Here is a 21,508-nt window from a genome sequence, read left to right as displayed (position 1 = left end):
CAGGGAGCGGTTCCTTCCCGGGAGAGGAATGTGGGAGGAGAGATGGTGAGCAGGAAAGTTCCTCCTGGGTGGAACAGGACGCAGGTACTGCTTGTGCGAGTGTCTGTACGTGTGAGCTGAGATTCAGGCTGGGTAGGTGAGGGGGCAGCACGGTGGGGGACACGAAGCAGGCTGGAGGATGAGGTTGAGGAGTGTGAGGGTGAGGATGAGGGTGAAGGTAGGTTTTGACCTCTTAAGCACTGGTCTAGCTCAGTGCCCTATAGAATAATCTCTCTGCCCAGACCCAAATCCCAGCCATTCTTGCATGCTTGTCGCCCTTCATAGGCTGTGTGTGGCATTTCCAAGTCAGCATTAAATTTCCAGTGTCAGCCGCTGTTGAACTGCAAACCGCGGAGCGGGATTGTCCGTGTTTAATAATACATGACACAAACACGCGTGAAATCACATGGAGGGAAAACATGCACAGCGAGGTGAACATCCCATGCTACAGGCTGGACATATCATGCAGGGGTGTATCACACGAGCCCAAGCCCCGAAATCCTGGGGACAGGTGTCACATGTGCTCACATGCAGCCAAACAACTTCCATTGCAACACGCGTGAGATCCTTGTGTGGACGTGCACAAGTAGATCACTGCTTCCAGACAGACTTTACGTACTTGCTAAAGGGCCCTGTGGTTTGCAGTGAATTAATTATTGCATCTTGGATCCCTGCTGACCATGCATCACCCTCGTGTTTCTTCCCACCGTGCACAGGTAGAAGTTTTTCAGCCCTGTGCTGTAGCTGAACAGATGATTACACATTGACAGAATGAATCTTTATCCCTAATCACATGATGTTAAATGAATCTTAAAGTCCCTTCTGCGACAAACGAAGAATTCTCTCTCTTTTTCTCTCTTTCGTCTCCCTGTCCATCTGCCTGCACTGTGGGCGTGCTCTGTGGAAAATATTTACAGTTTGGAGGACTCTAACCTTGACTTTCCAGCTTTGAGCTCCCTCTGGAAGCGGTAAGAGCAACTACTCCATATTACTGTACATATTCCAGTACCACTGTGGGTCGCAGGTGTTGCAGCCGCTATTGTTTGCATCCCTTCTGCAGCCCCGCGGCCAGAGCCCAGAGGTTGCACCGACCTCCATATGCTGCTACGCACACCCTCAGAGCCCGGGGTTGCCCCCGTGCTGAGCGTGCACGGAGGTGGAGAGAGGCGAATTTGCGTCCTCACCCACCCCCGCTCCTCGCCGTCCTTCGGCCGCCCGCTGGCCTCTCCCACCAGGGCTCAGCATGGGGATTCTTACTTTCTCCCACAAGGGGAATAGAAAGCTCATGTGTGGACAGGCATCTTTGTCGGTTTAATGTCAGGAGTGCCGGGCGCCCAACGCAAGGCAGGAGGCAAAGACCTCCGAGATAAACTGGGATTGCCCTTTAGCCCCAGGCTGGGAGTGGAGGGACGGGGAAGACAGTCACCGCGCCGAAGGTTCCGAGGGAAAAACTTGGCAGAGACGACAGGCAAAACAACTCCTAAACAGGAAAATACCTAGAAACCGAGCTGTGCACATTTGACCAGAAAGCATCTGGGACGATTGCTTTTAATTTAGGGGGTGCAATGATCCTTTGGAGACGATGTAAAGGATGCATTTGTAACGAGCTACAAAAGTGAGGGGTGGAGGCGGGATGCTGTGCTATGCCGGAGCATCCCTGAATAGCATTAAACTGTGTCATGAATCAGTGTCATCATGACGTATGACACACCACAAGGGATCGTGATGAGTGACTGGCATAATAGACACAGATAGTGGACCAAAGTCTCCTTGACAATTCTTAGTCATATGTCTTGGGGGGATAGTTTTACATTCATGATCCGTTTATTTGGAGCCAATACAGGGAGGGAGACACATGAAGCACCCGGCTGAATCTGTCTGAACAGGATGAAGACGGGCTTAAATGGCACAAAGCGTTGCCGGGGGGAATCTGAAGAGGTCGCAGGTTTAGCAGCAAAACACGTGGAAAACCCCACCTGCTATTAGGCTATACATAATTAAGCAGGACGCCCCTGGTTTCTCCTGCCAGCCCAGGAAAGGGCTGGCTCACCCAGCGCGTTTCCGCGCTTCTCCGTCAATAAGCTGCAGAACATCTCAGGCACCACGCAGCACCCATCCCGCGGGCTGATAACCTCCCGTCCCATCGCAAACTGGGGGACGCCGCTCGCCTCCTTTTCCTCACGCTTGAGCTTTGCTGCGGGTTGCGAAACTCCGAGGCTCCAGTGCTAGCAGGGGCAGGTCTGCCGAGCAGGCAGGCAGGAAGCACACCTATAATAAACGCTGAACCCGAGAAACGCCCCCAGTATGCCTCTCACTACGAGCTGGAGAGCCCGAGTTGCTGGAGCTGCGGTTTTTCTTTTGTTTGCCAACTTCCCGAGCTACCAAGTAGAAATGCCTTTACTTTTTTTCCCTTCCCTCTCCTCCAAACTGAAGTTTCCCTTTGGCGGTGTCTCCAGAAGGGCAAGAGGGCCCCAGTGACCCTTTGAAGGCGATCAGCACTCCGAAATCCCCCTGGGCTGGCTGGGAGTGCTTGCCGTCTCAGCGGAGATCACTGACAGGCTTCTTCCCGAGAGACTAAGTTCGCGAGGCTCCCTCTTCACATAGACCCTTCAGGAATAATGATAACCTCTAGAAATCTCCATAGGAGACATTCCAATGAGAAAAATGAATGACATACGCCCAGAAAATAAGAGTACAAGAGGGGAATCCTCTTCAGTCTGAACCACCGCCCCACTCCCCTCCCCCAAAACAAACAGACACGCAAACAAACCTGAAAAATCCCCACAAAAGTGATGGTCCAGATACTAAGAAGTTCACTAAGTGTGTGAGTATCTAATGAAGGGAATAGTGAGATTTTTAAAAGAAAACATCTAATGACTTCATTTGATTTGGAGGATGAAAAAGCCTTTTTAAATCAGTCCAGATTCACTGGCCTAAACACAGCCAATTTTTGAATACGAAGGTTGTACTGAGTCTGCCTTCTTTCAAGACATAATCTGAAAGGTAATAGTATAGGTGAAGTAATGTAGTTACACTGTAGAAACTTTTGTTTCCCTTTCTTGGCAATTTAATTCGGTGCTTCTTCACTTTCTTAGGAACAGACTGACTCCATCAACGGCGATCTCCATGTTTAGACGCATGTCTGTTCAAAGCATTTAGGTTCCCAATTTGCATATTTCTCCCGACATCGGCAGCATCACTGGATTCTTACGTTATCAGCCTTTTCAAAGTAGGGGAAATTCGGAATAAAACATGATTCCTAAGTGTGCAGGGTAGCGAAGCCGATATGGAAGCGGGCTATCAAAATCACCTTTTTGCCCTTATACTGGGAGGAGTGAAAAATTAAAATAAAGAAGCGCTCCTCCTGAGAGCGCCCCGGTGGCCGAGTTTCGATAGTTTAGCCATTTCACGAGTTTTCCGCTGATTTTCCAGCATGTTGCCGAACTCCTGCCCGTCTCCCACAGCCTTCGGGGGGTCGCCCTGAGGGATGGGTGATGCTCCCGGTTCTGTCCCACTTTCGAAACAGGAGCCACATCCATAAGGGGAGAGAGAAAAACAGTCAGCGAGGGTGCGGGAGCCGGACCGCGCAGGCACTGCCGCCACGCCATGTGTGGTTTTGTTTTTGTTTTTGTTTTGTTTTTGTTTTTGTTTTTGTTGTTTTATTGAGGCGGCGCTCGTGACCGGCAGCAGGTGTCGCTCCCAGCACCCCCCCCTCCCTCGAAAGGGTGGGGGGAAGGTGTAATTTTGGATACCACTAAGTGATTTTTAAGCACCTGTCGATGGTATCGACAAACCCGTATCTTTTGCTCCACGTCCGTTTCCCTAAAAGGGACTCGCAGAGGGGTGTGAGGATAGAGGGGGAGAGCAGGTCTAATTCTGCCCAGCCTCTCCGCCCTCACAGCCGGTGACAACTGACGACGCGGACAGTGGGCTACTCCTTGCCCCCCCTACCCTGCTCCACATGCATCCCATGGAGCTGAAGAAGTGGGTAAGAATCAGTGCACTTGTTGCCTGCGGGGTCCGATCCTGCAAAGCCTGGAGGACCTTCAGAGACCCTCCCCTCCAAAAGTCAGTTTCTCAGCCACTTGCCCATCATGGGTAAAAAGAATCATTTCCACACCCGCTCCTGGAAGTCCACGGAGGTGATCAGGGTAGCTAGTTCTCAGCAGGTAGGGCCGTCCGCCCAGAGCTTTGCCTCAGCATGAAGAAAAATATAAAACTAAACAGACAATCAGCTGAAATCTATCCTCTTTAAATAAACCGATTCCTTAGTATTTTCCCAGTATTGTTGTAAGTTGTCTGTGATGTCCCCCAGGGCTCTTTCCTCTGCTCTCTGATTTCGTGTATAAAAGCACCTCTGAGTGATGGATTACTGTGTCATTGCAGCCTGTGAAGGATTAATTTGTTTCATTGATTTCTCTTTAGGCAGATTGCCAGAATTCTCTGCTTCCCACCTTTCTCCAGGACTTCAGCAGTAATGGACAGTAACAGCCTAAAACAAATCAGCCCATTCTTGTAAAAATAGAAACACAAAATCCTGAAGTCCCAGGGAAGCTGTAAAGAAGTTTTTTCCTTATGGTGTAGACCCACTAATTCCTGAAATGAGTCCATCTTCTCTCCTTTCACCACTTCCCCTTTAAAAAAAAGGTTACCATGTCTTGGTGGGAGTTGCTTAGTCTCAAGAGCAATTTCAACAAGCAGTTGGATGTGAGCAGTGGCATTTGATGGTCACAGAGAAATGTTCTGTTCATGCTAAACAGCAGGGGTAGGAATTACAGGAGGGTTGCATAAACTTCAAGGTTCATTCTTTCTTAAAATCACCAGACCACCTACATCTAATCAATTTTCTATCCATCTACCTATCTGGGATATTGAAATAAGCTGTAGTTTATGTCAAGTCCCGGAGTTGCTGGTCTGATGTGTGTGGGGGTGGATGGGACTGGAATCTCCCAGATCAATTCATCTGCATGTTTTCAGGAGAATCTGATAAAAAAAATCAGACCTTGAAGTGTCGACCTGTGGTGAAAAAAGGGAGCTGGGCACTCCTTTTGGTGCAGATTGCGGAACCGTGAGGGGAAGAGAATGAGATCTGCTACTGCTACTCTGACCACAGCACTGCTCTTTTCAGACCTGCTTTATCTGCAGCAGAGACAGGGCAGCTGTGCTCTTCTGTTTGTTTCCACAATGCAGCACTAAATACTGTATTGATTTAGTCTCCAAAAGTTCAACTTTAGGTGCTTCTAGTGCATAATGTTATCATAGATTACTGTCTTTACACCTTGGGCTTGTGGAAAGCTGTGTTGTGCAAAACCAGCACTTTTAGATATCATGGAGAGCAGAGAAATGTTTATTTTATCTCTGTATCTGACTTGTGATGAGTGTAGTTCAATAACTATTTTCAAAGGGACAGTAAATTTATTGTACTGGATAGTACAGATCCACTCCATAGCAAATCTAGGAAATTTTGAAGTTACAGCCTTACTATTTTTCCCCTCTTCTCTTGGAGGATGTTAGCCTACCACTTTCTTTTTTAATTTTCTGTAATTTCAGGTGAAATCCAAATACCAGTACTAGGGTGACAGCATGATTTCCTTGTTATCCCACAAGAAAATATGCCTTGCCCTGCCTGAGGAATGCTCTTGTGTTTTCTTGCATGAGATCCCTCTATGGTCTGTCAAGTCTAACTTTCCCTTCTCTACCTGGCAGGTTTCAAAGGAACTTTAAAAGTAGTCATGAGGAGTTAATTCTTGTTTCCACTTCTGGGAATCCCTTGAAATTCCTATTTTGTCTGGAGAAACCCTGCAGTGTGGGTTAGCCTGCAGAAGGAAAAGGGTGGCTGCCTCCTGGCATGGCAGCCTGGGAAATGCTGTTATCCTGGGGAATCCTGCAAACTTTCCTTCAAACGCTTCTGTGGTGTTACAGGGACCCCCACTTTTCTGGCTTAACACAGGCATTCCCACTGCCTGGCATTCCCACTCCTGATAGTTTTTCACTGTCAAGTAACTTTGAAAATAAAGGCACAAAATGCAACAGTTCACATTCTTCCTTCTTGGATAGCCAAGCCCCAGGGAGGCTTGGCTCTCAGGGCAGAGTTTGTCTTGCTTGGAAGCAAACGCTCTCATTCCCTCTGCCCCTTTCTCCTTGCCAATTCTTTTCAGCTTACACAGGGGAATCCTTCTGCTCCTTTGCTAGGCAATAAGGAAAGTTATGCTCTTGATTAATAATGATAACAATATTTTTGGCCTGGAAAGTCTGAGTTAGGAGCAGAGAAAGATTTCCACCCCTATCTCTCCAGTTTGTAATAAAACAGGTAGAATCCATCACAGACCAAATTTAAAATGCTTAAGTCAAGCTCACATCCTTTTATCCCTTCAGATCTGTAAAGAAACAGAGTCTGTTAGTTTAGCGAACATTAACCTCTCGCATAGTTATGAAAGTAGGATTAACGCCTACTGAAGGGACAGCTGTATGACCCTCACACACACTAACTATACATTAGGGCTGTCATGCTATTGATTGGGAGAAGTTTGTGTGAAGAAGCACTCCCCACCAGGGAGAAAAACAGACTAGAGTGGGGAAAAAGCCACTCTAAGATGCATCCACTCCTTCTGCTAAGATGCACTTTAAAAACTCAGTTCCCATTTCTGGCATCCAGTGCAGATGTGCTGGAATCTGCATGCTTGCAGTTCTGGTGCATACAGACCACACACAGTTGTCAGCTGTGGCCCTGGGACTGGCTCATCTTTGGACAAAACAGACCTCTGCCAATGCCGGATTTGCACATAAGTAGAGTTTTGCTTGGACTCTGCCCACATGGGGTTTTGTGGCCTTGTGGGGTTCTGACTGGCTGTACTTTAGCATATCTAGTCCCATTTAGCTAATTTGGAAGAAACTGGTCCCGGAGACATTTCTCCCTCACCCCATAAGCTAACAAAAAGAAGAAGTAGTGATGAATAACGTTTGTCAAACTTTCTTTTCATTAAAGTATTCATTCTTTATGCTAACAAAGTACAAGATGATTGTTTCCTAGGGTTTGCTGGGTTAAATACAAACTCTGGATTTGACTTTCGTCACATACAATTTTTGTGTTAGTCTAACTCTTATAACATTGAATTCTGCAGAAGCAACTGCAATTTCAGTGCATTTCTGAAAACAGACATTTTAAGGGCCCATCCAAACACTTTGTTAGAGCAGTCCTGAAGTCTCATCTGTCACTTAAAATTCATATTTATAAGGGACTCATGACAAAGGTGAGACCAGCTGTTTTAGAATTGAATCTTCCAGTCAAGGTAGTTTTTGACTACATTAAGTGAGATGGCTCACAAGTTGTAAGAGTATGGGACTTGTTCTTAGCAGTGCTGAAACCCTGCAGTTCTGCAAGATGCAAATATTTGCTTTGGTCAGCCTGAATCATCAGATATAAAGAAAAATAAATCTGCAAGGAAGAGAAACAAAGAACTCCCTTCTGATGGACACAATGGGGATTTGTGCCTTGCTAAGACAGGTCCATATATTTTGTACAGGGCAACTACTAGACCCCGGCCCAACTTCTGGAAAACATAAAAGAAAAGATCCTGACTGAAAAGGTAAAAAATTAGACAAAGCTCTGATAGTTTTTTCCCTTGTAGCAGGGAGTAATTTTTTAATTTATTTTTTTTTCCCCTGAAGCAGCAGGGAGTAACTTTCCCCTCCCTGCATTATTGGAGGCTGTGCAACTGTAGCTGTATGCATAGGTAGGTAGAGAACTGCTGGATACATGAAAGCTGGAAGTTAGGTGCTAAAGGGCATCAGTCCTGCTGCTCTCAACTCACCTCTAAGTCATTTAGTTCAAATAGACAGGTGAAGAGTTAGAAAAAAATACCATGTCATAGCAAGGTACCCAAGAACTGGACACCATTATTTCTTTGGAAACATGCTCTCCCAGCAAGTAGATTGATTTTTTCCTCTATTAAATTTATTTGTTTTAAATTCATCTAGAAATTTGTACAAGGGGTTAACACTCATGCCCTTCTCAGCAGTACTTGGGAGTACTCTTGCCTACACATTTACCTCTGCTATTATGAAGCTTTAAAACAGCAGCAGTAAAACTCACCTCCCTGCATTAGGTGTTGCTATATTGCAGATCAAAGTTTTGCTGTTTGCAGAAACATGGAAAGAATACCATAATTCAATCTGTTTGGTTAGAACTCAGCATTCAATGAGTAACAAGTTTCTGCTTTTCCACGGAAAGTGTGAATTGAAACTCCAAATGAATGAGTAGGACCTTCTTGCTTCATATCTTACAGCCACTGCTGTATTGATAATTCATTTTTTCCAAGTGAGTAAAAAGTATGTGGCTTACCACTCTAGCATCTCATTACTAAGATCACAGGCAACATATTGAAAATGGTGGGATGCTAGATAGTTCCAGTACTTTATGTAGCTATTAAAATTATCTGCACCAGAACTTCTTTCAGTTTACACCATATTAAAGGAAGTTTAAAAATTGCAGTTTTGGTTCTAATCAGCTTTTCAGCTTTACTGTATTCCAATGTATCAAGACCACCATCACTAGTAAATTGTAATTGTGTATTGGTAGAGATCATGGCTCTAGAAGGGAAGTACGGTTGTATCATTCCAAAATCCACTGATTTTTAACATGACAACCATTACATTTTCTAGTCACAAGCTCATGCTTGTGACTAGAAAATGATCCCTGTAAGACATTGTTTTTGAAGAGCTCAACATGAACATTCTTGACTAACTGCTGTGGGACTCCTTCAGCTAGAAACACTGACAGTTACATTAGTTGGAAAAATGCGTAGGTTTAGTCCACACTGCACACTGCACTAACAACACATCTTGACCTTGTGCACTCCATCATCTGTGGATTTAAAATAATTTTTGAAATTATTTCAGCATTCAGAAAAGACATTAAAATTAACTATGATATTTCTCTATCAAAACTGTTTTTTATCTTCTGAGAAATGTTTTCAGGTTCTCCCCTAACATTTGAATAGTAAAGACAAAATTACCCAAGATTTTATGGTGCTTTTTGTAGTTTTTCTCAGCTTTTAAAACTGAGTCAAACTTGTCTTTTTAAAGTTGCCAGTTTGATTTTCAAATTGTTTTCTTCATCCACCGTCACAATGGCACCCTGTCTGGTCTGTGTGCCCTGTGTGAGCATTTCCACAGACCAGAATGTTATGTTTTCACCGGAAATAAAAAAATATCCTAAAACATTAGTTTTGCTCATGGTTAAACTTCAGTTATAATTTACATTTGATTTGATGCTGCCCCTTAGAAATGACAATAGCTTCAGAGAGGGTTTAAAACGCATATAGCAATCCCTTGCAATCATTATAAAATAGCATAGGAATGCCTACAACAGTAGGGACACCACTCTGTCTATAATTCAGTTTAGCTAATTACATCCTGCTTTTCTAAATTCAAGTTTATTTCTAAGCTTGATCCAAAACTTCCAGAAATAACTGTTTTTTCCCATTACCAGTTTTTGGGGTGGGATAGGTTGTATTTCACTGCTAGATGAAGTTCTCTGGGATTTTTTTTTTTTAAATAAGAAATGACCTTTTAGTTTATAGGGAGGTGTAAGCTTCTCATCTGGATGATCAATAAAGTAAATTCCTTAAAATCCTTCTGGCTAAAATAACATCAAAATATATAATAAATTCAATTTTATCACTTCACAATTCATTCTTTGTCACACAGACCCTCACCATGAAAAAAAAAATTACATCAGTACAAATTGACAAGAGGCAATTGTCTGTCAATGGACTTGCTTTGTAGGTAGGGGAAGAGGCCAGGAATAAAGAATCTTAGAGCATAGGTGCACCAATCACTCAAAAATTGACTGATTAAGTTGTCAGGACATTGAAAACATATGTTTAGAAATGCATGCGATAACAATGAATAGTATAGCAAACAATAAATTAAAATTTCAATGTAAGAGAAACTGCAATTAAGGGACTTCCAAAGAAATGCTAGTTGCATGGCTCAGAAGTTTTGTTTTGCAGCAAAAGCCTAGAAGAGAAACTAAACATTAAAAATCTGCACTTCTGAATATGATTAACACATATTAAACTGCATCTTCAGCACAGTTTCATATTTAAGGTGGTTGTGTCTTGTTTCCATCTCTGTCTACAACTATCTGATTCTGCCAGACTATGGTAAAAATACAGATTTGGATGTAATTCCTTATTAAATAAGCATACAATGTAAAGATGCTTCTCAGCTACAGAAAGAGAGTAAAGCAGTTGCTCTTTAACAAATGCCATGCTACATGCATTATGTAATTTCTATGGTTATAAAACAACTTGAGAAATTGTACTGTAACAATATGATATATGGTAGGATTGATTACTCCAAAAATCCTTTCAAGAGGAAAAATTATGGGGGAGATGGGGAAGGGAAAAGCTTTTTTTTCTGTTCAAGCTCCACTTCCTAAAGATTTAGCTTCTGTGGAGAAAAACCTCACATTCAGTTGTTACATCGAGTGGTCACTCAATTTGTTTATTAAATAGTCAAATATATTCTTTTCAGTATATATGAATAGTTTAATTTATTCTGCTGAAAGAGAGATAAGTATCAGAAATAGCAATAGAAGTCACATAATGAGATAAGAATACTAGAAAATCTGAGGATTTTAGAAGAGTCCATTATTCATTCAATTCCTGGCAGCCTTTATGATTACAAAGCACTTGATTGACTAACTAGACATTCTCAAAGTGAATTATGAATCAGGTTCATTTTTCCTGGTTGAGAGCTGGTACATGTTGTAACTCTTCCACTTTGTGATATATCAAGCTCTTGTAACAGTAATAAGAGATATAATCAACTCCTATTTCAGGACAAATAAACTGGCTTTTCAAAAATGAAATGTGGTTGCTAACATTTTTACAGTGTGCAATTTAATTCCTTCCTGCTATTCTCAGAGCGCAATCTGGTGTGATGACACAGCTTTTGAATATTTGACTTTGCTGAAATTCTTTAGGAGAGTCTTACACCCTCAGTCCAGGCATACTGATATCAGTGGAAATGTGGTGTTGGGTCTAAGAGCAGTGAGTGGTCCCTTTACTTGTTGAAAACAAGCCTCAGACACTGAAAACCTGGGCCACAATTTGCCCTTTTGTGCTGGCTCTGATCTCAGCTTGGGAATACTGAACAGTTTTAAAGCTGTTTAAGTTTACTTTGAAACACAAAAAAGGAAAAAAAAGAAGAACCTCTTCTAAAGTGTGCTTGACCCTCAAGTCCTCTTTCATGAAAAAGTCCCTCAGGCTTTTGTGGAAATTATGCAAAGGGAATGACTGGCAGGCTAGGGTAGGACTCATTTGTAGAACAAATGCACAATCAGATCACAAGTCCCCCTGGAATAGGTTTAGTGAGAGGTGCATTTCACCTCCAAATGACTACAGGGAAAACAAAATTAAAAAACAAAAAAAGACTGCTCAAAATCTGTGTGAGTGAATGTCCAAGAAAATCACTATGAAGAGCATTTGTGCCATGCATCTGAATAAGAGATGTAGCCCATAAGTGCTGGTTTGGCTTTCTGGGGTGTGGTGGTCTCTGGATGCTTATGTCCCAGTCAGCAGAGGCAGCTTACAAGTGTGGTGATATGGGCTGGGGTACTTGATAAAGTGTTGGGTCCAAGGGACAGGGTACATCACATCCTCTGGTACGTGTGCTGAAACATGATCTTCCCACATGGGGTTCTGTGCAATACCACCACCACAGGTCACAGCTTTGCAGGGAGGAGAGGATTTTTCTGTTGCTTAGGGAGGTTAGCCTAGTGTTTGTGTGCTTATTTTAGTTCCAGTAAAGGGGTAGGCTGATATTCAGTGGGTTGACATTATTTGTAAAACAATTTTAAAGACTTCAACCCCCTCTGTTTCCCTTCTGAAACACAAAAGCATATCTCTTAAGCAAGACCTTTGGGAGAAAAGATCTATTATCACTTTAGTTTTGGAAGGCCTTAATGTGGTCATTCATTTTAGAAACAATGGTTACAGACTTCAGATTTCTTCTTTAGTCATCTTTCTTTCTATCTAATTTCTGGCCTTCTAATGACCTTAATTAAATGCTGAGTAGTTTAGAATATTATTAAATAGCTTTCATAGGATTTAAAAAATTTCTGATTACATCATGAGTACAGATTATTAAATATTCCATTCATTTTAAAATTATGAATAAGAGGATAATACCAAAAAAGATGTTTGTAGCAATTTTAACTAAGCTGTGTTAATTGAGTTAGGGGATAAGAAATGAGATTTAAAGGGTGAGAAATGACTGAAATCAAAGTCTTCATAGTTTTGAAATCAAGTGGATTAAGAGAACGGTCAGAATGGAGGAGGTGGGGGGTCAAAATCTGAATGAATGGTTTGAATAGAAAATTCACTTACTTTTAGGCCACGTGTGCTGTCTTTCACAGAAATGGTTTGCAATGGTACCTGATGTCATGTGGGTAAACAGGAAAGGTAAAAAACGCCTGCTAGCCACCAACAGGATACATGTTGCTCATTGTCTGGCAAAGGTATGCAACAAGAATGGACACAGAAAAGTCTGCTCAAAAGTTGCTACAGCTGGCAGCTCTGCATCCACTAATGTGCAGAAGCACAGCAGATCAACCTCCAGCATGCGTGGGTCACACTGTTGGGATCACTGTCCGAAGTGGTGCATGGAGTGGCAATGACTTTGTTGCCTTTTTTTAATATCTCAAGCGTGGCCACTGTTCTCCTGATCTGACATTTGTTTGTAACTACTATTTGTCAGCACAGCATGAATTTTTGCTAGGCTATTCTACTTATTGCTCTGAAATACTGGTTGGGAGTTAAACACAACTTTTCTGGTTGCCATGTTCTTCTTGGTGGCCCACTCCCAGATTCTCACCATTCAGAGGGCTTTACATGGGATGTTCACACCTCACCCCTTTGTAGCAAGAACGTAGCTCCAACCTGCCTGGAAAACAGGCAAGATTTTTCTACTTGTGCTCCTTCAACATTAACCAGAGAGTAAATGAGCCTCACATGCTGGAGGCTAGGAATCATCCGTGCATACAAAAATTACAGCATCCTTTGCAGTTTCCTTCTGGGGATGTGAGAGGAAACCAATACTCATGAAACAGACTGGGGAGAAGAGTGACAGGAAAGTGAATGAAAAGTAGGATGCAGAACTTAAACTACCAGTAAGGGATGATGAAGGCAATGTGCCTTTGTTTAAAAGATTGACACAGGCATCCTGTTAAGGACAGGCTAACTCACATGACCAACATCAGGTGGGCTATCACACGTATCTTGCTTACACATGGATTCCTTACACTTAGTATGTGCTGCATCCTTCTTTGGCATGTTTGCTGGCTTCAGAAATTTTGTACTGATTCAGGGCATAAAGAGAAGTCTAAAACATCATATGCCCAATGAAGCTGGGGAAAGACTGACTGCAAAAAAATCAGCTCTTGAACCCCAAAGAGAAAAGCATAAAATGAATCTGAATTTAACCAAGAATATCAAATACTGTAATGATATACTAATGATGGAGACATTAGTATTGCAGGCTTAGTTATGTAAGTTGGGATTTAATATGTACCTCTTTCTTTCAATCTTAACAGCTTTAATTATTTTCACAAATAAACACATAATCAAACAAACAAACAAACTCAATGCTTCCTTAAACATTACTAATAAAAAAATTGAGTAATCATGGATATTTGAAAACAGAAATCAAAAAGAACATATTGCATTCACACCAACTACATACCAAGCAGAATGTTAATAACATTAACCTTTACTCTATCAGATATTTTCAAGAAATACCACTATATTTTTTTTGCAATGGCTCATATCTGTCATTTAACTGACATGTGAACTTTTCTAAGTTTGCCAAATCACTGAGGCCTGAATACCATTCAGCAATGTTAATTTTGTTTTCCTATTCGAGCTTTTACACAATTATTCTCATGGCAATCATTCTAGCCTTGAGTATAAATAATACTTCAAGTGGTTTGTTGATATCCAAAAAATGATGTGTATCTACATTAAGAGACTCTGGAATCTAATGGGAAAACCATGCATATTATTAAGCTGAAATGCCTATTTCTTTCCTCCCAGATGGGAAGTAGTACCGGGTAATGCCATGGCATATGCATTAATTTTATTCCTTCCGCAAATTTTAGCACATATTATTTTTGCAGATTTTGAATCTTTGCCTCCCACCCAGTATACAGGAGAGTTAAAAAGGAGTTTGCTGCAGAGAAGATCTCAGTCTTAATAAGGGCCCTGGATAACTCTTAGGTGAGCTGAGGAAGAAGAGCATGGGAACAATTCTGTTTTGGAGAAGAGTAAGAGAAAAAATGAAAGTTTGGTGGGAGGAAATCCTGAGGAGGATTAACAGGGGCAAAAAGAGAGACAGAGTATACTATTTTCCTGGCTTTCACATTTCCATCTTACAGATTGGGTATGCTGGATCTGAAGGTTCTATCAATAAATAAAGGACACATTTTAAATGAATAAATACAAATACAAACAAAGAATAATGAAAAACATAAATCCCAATGTCTGTTCATCAGTGTTGCTACCCAAATAAAACTTACTCTGTAACAGATTTCTTCCTAAGTCTATGGATTTCTTGCACACAATTTTCCACAGTTTTATTTCATATTACTTGTTTTTCAAAATTCCAGGCCTTTTCTTAATTTTTCTTGCTTTTCAGTCCAATGGGGCTTTTAATTTCCTTATGATCTGAGAAAGTGGAAGGAGCACACTGTATTGCAAGCTGAATGTTTGTGTGGGAATGAGCTGAGTGGGAGCATTTCATGCAGGTCATTATAAATACTAGAAAGAATAAGTTTAAAATTGTGATTGTTGATGTTTGCAGATATGCAAGCATAGCATGGCATCATCTCTAAAGACTGATGGTCTAAAGAGAGGTAGGACAGTAGAAAATGAGGGTTTACTTATTTGATCAGTGTTTTTCTTTTTGCTGCTTTACTCTCTGGGTTCCTGTAAGTTGGTCTTTGCATGTGTTTAGACTTCACAACTTGTACCTGTCACTTAAAAGGAGTTTTAAGCTAACATCAGTTAATGGCTGCGGAATCTAGAGTGTGTGTTGAGTCTTGAGGGGAGCCCTGGGTAAACTGGCTCAGAGGGGGAGTGTGGGTTCAAAATCACCCTTCCATGCTGGCTCAGCCAAAGGCTGCCATAAAGCACCTAGTGGATTTAGATGAAGTTATTCCTCCTATCCTATAGAGGAAAATGGTATCTACAGGTGAGCATGGGGGTGGAGAAAAGGCATGTGTGGGCACAGCCCGCCACCCAAAGCAGCTCCTGGGAGAAGCCCAGCCTGTCACACATGCACAATGCTAGCTGGCTGCCTGTGCCCCAGCAGAACTGCAGTGAGGGTTCTGGTCCTTTCCACAGTATGTAGGCTTTTTGAATTGATGAACACATCTGTCTCCTGAACAAAAGGAGGTATTATGGCAGATAGGCATACACTGCTTGATTTGAGCATCACAGTGCCCAGCCAGGTCAGTGCCAGATACATAATATATTCTAAAAACACAGATCTGGTGGCCAAGTACAATAGTGCATACCTAGTTGCAAATCTACATAAAATTTAATATTTTTAGTTTCTGCCTAATCCATCTTAGTTTTAATTTGATGCACATATTGTTATGAAATATCTTGGTCTTCTCTCTCTTCACTGAGCAACTATGGTCAAAACATCTCTATTAGACATCTAAGTGCTACCACTAGATGGGAAGAAGTCAGCCTTTATTTCTGTAGTCCTTTTTTTGTCTTCTTTTTTTCCCTCTTCTGATCAGCATAGAGGCAGTTTTCATCAGGATAACTTCTGTTGTGTTTGAACTCCTCTTTGTGTGGTTCCCAGCATTTCAGACAGTGCAGCACAACAGTATCACACCCCTCTCTGGTACGCTATTCCCTCAAGACTCCCATGGCAGAGAGAGATGGGTAATGTTTTCTGAGCTTCTTCCTCTATTTTTATTCTTCCTCTATTCCTCCTTTTTTATAGAGGATCAAAATGGATTATTTTCATCTTGACATGCAAATGCCTAGGCTGTGCCCTTGGCTGAGATCTCAGCATTGACTACATAAGTGAAAGATATGGGAGCAGCAGAGTTTTAATATCGCATATGGAAGCAGCAGTCTTATTTCTTAAGAAAAAAAAGAAAAAAGTTACTGTAGTCCTTTGTGCCTTGAAAAATAATAAAAAAGCCTAATAAAAACATTTCCTCATGCACTACTGAATACTATATTCATATGCTGTCATTGGTCTGCACAGAGGCAAATGAACATTGTGTGCAGCTTGGTATCTTATTGTTGTACTCAGATCTGCCTATTTGCCATGACAAAAGTATCAATGGGAGTAGAAGACACATGAATAATTTTACCAAGTCACATTATGCCTCCAAATATGAACATTTAATAAGGGATGGGATTATAAAAGAAATAGGGAGGATTCCTAAGACTGCTTGAGAAATGCTTACAGAGATAAAAAGGTCAAATTCTTCACCAATTTTCACTCTGCAACACAGCAGTTAAGTAAATGAAACAACATGACCTGCAAATCGGTGCAGGATACAACACTCAGAATTCATTGGTACACCATAAAAGTCATCATGTGGTTTCATGTTAACATGAAAGAAATGGTATCTGACCTCGAAAGCATGCACACTGGCTCACTGTTTCTAATTATTATAATATTCTTTTTCTGAAACAGAAGCAGCAAAACACTATCAAGAAACTGCCTCCTGGCTAGCATTCTCAGCAAACCCTCATGGCTATTTATGGAAATGAGTAGCCCAACAAGTAAGTTGTTAGCTTAAATGAAAATTATAGCAGATAAAAATTGTCAGCCTGGGAACTGAACTAACAAGGAGAAGAATTGCATGAAGCTGATGGCACAGTTTTGAATCTTGGGAAGAATAAAGGAAAGCACAGGTACTGAAATTAACTCATGAGGCTGAGGTAAACAGTCTCATGAAAGTCCACATTCATCGTTACATCGCACATAGCTGATGAATGCATGACTCTCAGCAGTGATGGCTTAACCAAGCTTTCACACACTAAAACTCAAGTGTTTATGCTAGGCAGTGAGTTAAGTGCAGACTGAAAATGTAGCAGCATGGTGTTACTGTTAATTGTTCTTGCTTTTTACTTTCTTGCAGGAAAAGTGACTGGATGGGGTTAGGCAACCGGGGTGCATTCTTCAAAGCATTCCAGAGGAGTAAACAAGGTATTTGTAAGAAGCTGGGGAAGCACTCTGGCACAAGGTCCTAAGCTGGCTGAATGGGGCGAGGAGTTGGAGGGGAAAGGTGATAAGCCATGCTGGGTTTGTTTTGCAGTGTCCCTGGCTGGTGTTCAGACTAAAGCCTTGGACACAGTCCACTGACAGGCCTTCTGCCAGGAGATTTGTTACTACAAGAGTTTTGCTTAGGCAGGATTTTATTATAAAAATTGTCTCAATCCTCCTTTTATAAAAATCTATCCCACCTTTCTCTTCTACCCTAGGAGGAATATTTTGTGTATATATCTGGGTGAAACACATAAACAAATTCATTTCCCATGGATAATATATTCAGAGTGATTTGCTTTTCAGAGTCAGAAGCTCAAAATCATGAATTTATTATGCAAAGTAATAATTGCAAATTATATTGGCAAACTCCATTCCAGAAAAAAAAATGGAGTATTAATATAACTAAAAGGATTTAAAAAATACTGCCTCTTAACTTGGGGCTACTACAGATATTTTAGGAGGTTTTATATCTCTGTTCCACGTAAACCACCAGAGGCAGTAGCTTTCATTTTAAAGGTCTAGTGAGATACTGCAATTAATGGGCCCATCTAACAGCATATGTCGTGCTTGTATTGAGTAGTAAGACATGGAAAGAAAATGAAAGAAATGCTTAGTACCATAAAAATTTGCATCTCTTTCTAGTTAATTTTTTAGTGCAAAGAAATGAAATATATCAGGGTCAGAACATGAAAGGATTTGATTCCAGTTTTTGGGTCAAGCTAGGCTACGCCTTTAGTGGGATAACTGGACAGCATATTTTGACTTCGTGGGTCTTAAAGAATCTGAAATGCCTCATTAACAATCCATTGGAGATATATAACACTTCCCAAGGATGAGTGGAGCAGCCCAGCTTCTCCATGTGAAACTAGGGGCAGGTGGTAATCGTTCCTTCAGGATGCCCACGTTTTCCCTGCCTGGCTTGGTCCTTTGTGGTCATCAGCAGAAAGGAGCACTGACAGCTGCCAGAGTCAAGATCTTTAATGCAGTGCTTGTCAGCTATAAACAGATTGATTTATTTATTCTGCTGGACCTGTACGGTATATCAGGATTAATTTGCAATCATGGTCTTCATAACAACCTCACAGCTCTCTGCTGCTGTAGGAGCATTTTCCTCTCTGGCACAGATGTTCCATTAGAAGGCATTCTGTAGTAGATCATACTATCCAGACTAGTTGAGATTTGTAGGTAGTTACGACAAAAATAAAAATAATGTGCTTGTAAACTTTGCAAGTAATTATTGCAGTACTTACAATGTAATTCACAGATGCTGCACCATTAGAAAGTAACTTTAGTTAAGCTAAAGTTACTAAAGCTAAAACTTTAGTGATATTTTCAGCATTTCATAAAAGCATTGTGACCTGAGTGCAAGGATGGGATTCAAGTGCTCTACAAGTTTGTTTCTGTCTCTGTCACACATGCTGGCTGTGCTCTTGAGAGAGTATAGTGCTTCCCTTCCCAAAAGGGAGGTGCTTGAGAATCACTTCCAGCCCAGGAGGAACTTATTTAGATTGTGGTGTGAGAGTCCCCATGAAGCTAGGTTTCCAGGCCTTACATGAGGCATTTGAGGCATTTAAAACTTCACCTGACTGTAGTTAAAGCCTTAAGGGATATGCCTTTGTGAGGTGGGGAGAGGAGTGATAGTTGTTTAGCATTTCCAAGGGACTTTGAAGCTGTGGGAGTTTACAACCCACTGCAAGGAGAGAACAAACTCTCTAACCCTTATTATCTTTTCTCATAGTGTGCCTTATTGATAGTGATTACTGTAAAAGGGTTCCACCTTGTTGAAAAAAGGTCATTAAAAAAAAAAAATGTAACTGAGATGTTCAGTGTGTAAACACTGAATTAGTTAAAATTCTCCTCAACTGAACAAAAACTATTTTGCTTTTCAAGCAGAGCAAGAGAGATCATGATTCTCAGATCGTTTATACAGACCCTGAGACCAACATGTCTTTGGACTGAAAAAGAGGAGCAGTCTGCAGCCTCCAGCCTTACCCAGTTGTGTTATCAATAGCACTTACAAAGGTAAACCTGCTCCTTAGATGTCACAGCACAGTTCCTCCAAAAGGAATTATACTGTAGCATGGTCTTGGTCTTCCCCATCAGGTGAGGACACAGACTAATAAACTCTTTCAAATATTCAGTAAATCCACTTAAAATTAGAAAAGGGAATTGGAGTTCAGCAAAACTCAACAAAGCTGAATAACTACTCAATTGAATCCAATTCTCGTGGTATTTGTAGAGTTATTCTTGTGAGGAAGCTGTTTTGGGAACTACTTTGGGTCATCCAAATCATGCTTGATGTGGCAGTGTTTTAATATGGTTTGGGGAGTTCCTGTCATTTTTTCACGTTCTCAGTGAAATTACTATCATGACTGATGACCTCAGCAACAAAGAATGAGGAGTTCTATATCTCTCCATCCATTGATCCAAAGAAACTTTGCCATAAGGTTTAGCAATAAGTCTGGAAGTACTACAAATAGTTACAACTGATCTCTACATGCCAAATAAATGAGCATCATGCTGAAGTGCATTGCTATTAGGCAAAGCAAACAACAGAGATTCTAATATGAGCTGAAGATGCTCAGGTTAAAAACCATGTTGGTGGCCCACAAATTGCATCATAATAATAATGTAAAAATGGAAAGTCAGGTCTGTATTTCCTTGCTACGGTCTCAAGTCTGATTTTGAAGCTTCAGTTGGCCCTACTGCCTTGAAAACTAAAGAATACTTGGATTTTACTCTATTTTAACCTTCAAAATGTTTGGCAGTCTACACTCCTTTTTCTGCTGGTGAAGGAGGCAGATCATCCATCACTGTGTAAGAGAGGTAGGCTCTGGGTTGCTGACTTCTGAAGACACTGAGGTGATCCTGGACTGATGTGCCTCCAAAGCTGATACCATGCAGGTGGCTCCAGCATGCAATCCATAATGCTGAGTGAGCAGTTCACGTTTCCTACCCTGCCCCTCAAAACATGTTCAAAACAGCAGACAGAAGCATCTATTCACTCAGTAGACAAACAACCTAATGAGTGTAGGTCTTACAGGCTGTTTTTGTCTGTTTGTTTCTCATCAAACTAAGAAGGGAAACACTGCATTCTGTTAAAATACTTCGGGAAGAGGACAGAAAGTGATAGTGCCTGCCATCTTCTTGTAGTGCAATAGTCCTATTGTCAGAGCTGTCACAGAGGAAGAAGGACACGTGGGTCCCATTTCCCCTCCTGCCTTGAGCTGCTCAGACCCTTGCTTCCTGCCCTTTTGAGAAAAGTCTCTAGTCAACGGGAGGATTCAGTATTCACCAACGAGCCAGTGAGCAAAGATGAAAGGGAGCTCATGGCTTCAGGGGTCAGGGAATTCTTTCAGTTGCACTCTCTGCTCCCAGGATAATTTCTGTTTATTTAAAGACTCCCTCGTGTAAGCATACACAGTCTTGGGATGACACAGTGACATGGTTTCACTGTTTTCTGCTGACCCACATGAACTGTGCCTTGCAAAAAACGTATGGAACACACATGATTTTGTTGAATAGAAATTGAAGATATTGGGACTATTCAATTGACAGAAATTAGTAAGAAGGAATATAAAATAGCATTATTTGAGATGAGGAATTGTACTGAGAAGGTAAAACAAGTTCTTTGTTTATCCGATCAAGAAAATAATGAAGTAGAAAGGAGGAAAAAAACATAATTAAAGGAAGCTTTTATTTTCCTTTTCTCTCTCTCTCTCTTTTTCCCAAACAAAAAAAGCTGCTATTAACTTGTTGAACTAATTACTACTAGGTATAACTTAGGCCAAGAGATTAGTACGATCTGAAAAGGATTACACAAGTATATGCATAATGAAAATATCCATAAACTACAATAGGTAGAATATTATCTCAAGCCCTTTTATAGAATAGCTCACCTCTTAATATCAAGTGAATCCTGTGTACCCCTGTCTAGTCAAGGACCTTGTGAAGTACTCCTCATTTTATCCAGGGTCTGTACTTATCTTCCTTACTGAAAAAAAGACAATAAAAGAAGTCAGCTAAAATATAATACATGCCTCTGCATTAGTTCTGTTTCAGGGGAGAGGTATTTTATTGCTTAGATGGAACAGTGATTGTACAAAGTTGGGTGATACTTATACTTCTTATATTAGCATTTTTACCCTATAATTAAAATTCAGCC

General features: G+C 41.2%; 1 protein-coding gene across 6 annotated transcripts in view; it reads left to right on the top strand.

Annotated features, from left to right (window-relative positions):
• Positions 1–21,508, top strand: part of LOC129134258 (uncharacterized) — a 67,935-nt gene that overhangs the window by 11,922 nt on the left and 34,505 nt on the right. For all 6 annotated transcript variants that reach the window (XM_077171027.1, XM_077171031.1, XM_077171030.1 and 3 more), the window contains 4 exons: positions 957–1,007; positions 16,768–16,856; positions 17,216–17,283; positions 19,237–19,365. The gene's annotated coding sequence lies outside the window, so the exon portion shown is untranslated. The remainder of the gene's footprint in view (positions 1–956; positions 1,008–16,767; positions 16,857–17,215; positions 17,284–19,236; positions 19,366–21,508) is intronic.

This window comes from Agelaius phoeniceus, chromosome Z (genome assembly GCF_051311805.1).
Source record: "Agelaius phoeniceus isolate bAgePho1 chromosome Z, bAgePho1.hap1, whole genome shotgun sequence".
Lineage (NCBI taxonomy): Eukaryota > Metazoa > Chordata > Aves > Passeriformes > Icteridae > Agelaius > Agelaius phoeniceus.
This window is presented reverse-complemented; position numbering and strand designations above follow the sequence as displayed.